Genomic DNA, 403 nt, shown 5'->3' with positions numbered 1-403 from the left:
ATGGGATGCGCGGGTCAGACACGCTGAGAAGGGACGAATGCCGAACGACAGATGACAGAAGGCAAGCGCGCGCAGCGGGCCGGACCGGGCTGGGCCGGGCGGAAACAAGGCGGCTGAGGAGCCCTCCAGTCTCCTGTCGGATACTAGGGATTGGGGTTTTGCCAACTATGATACTTTGTACATTCACAAATCACCAACGCCTACTGAGTGTTTCTCCAGTGCAGGGTATTAGATATAGAGACAGAACAAGTCACAGCCCCTTCCCTCAGAAGTTTCCATTCCAGGACCTGGCCGCAACTGCCTCTCTGAAAATAAAGCTCCTTCTGGTTAGCCTGTGAAAAAAAAAATTACACAATCCCCTTGCAGACCAGGAATTAGCAGAGCTTCCTACGTATAAAACATC

This window comes from Heterocephalus glaber, unplaced genomic scaffold (genome assembly GCF_053883595.1).
Source record: "Heterocephalus glaber isolate CG9 unplaced genomic scaffold, H.glaber_assembly_v1.0 deba00001451, whole genome shotgun sequence".
Lineage (NCBI taxonomy): Eukaryota > Metazoa > Chordata > Mammalia > Rodentia > Bathyergidae > Heterocephalus > Heterocephalus glaber.
The sequence above is the reverse complement of the archived record's forward strand: the minus strand, read 5'-3'. Positions refer to the sequence as shown.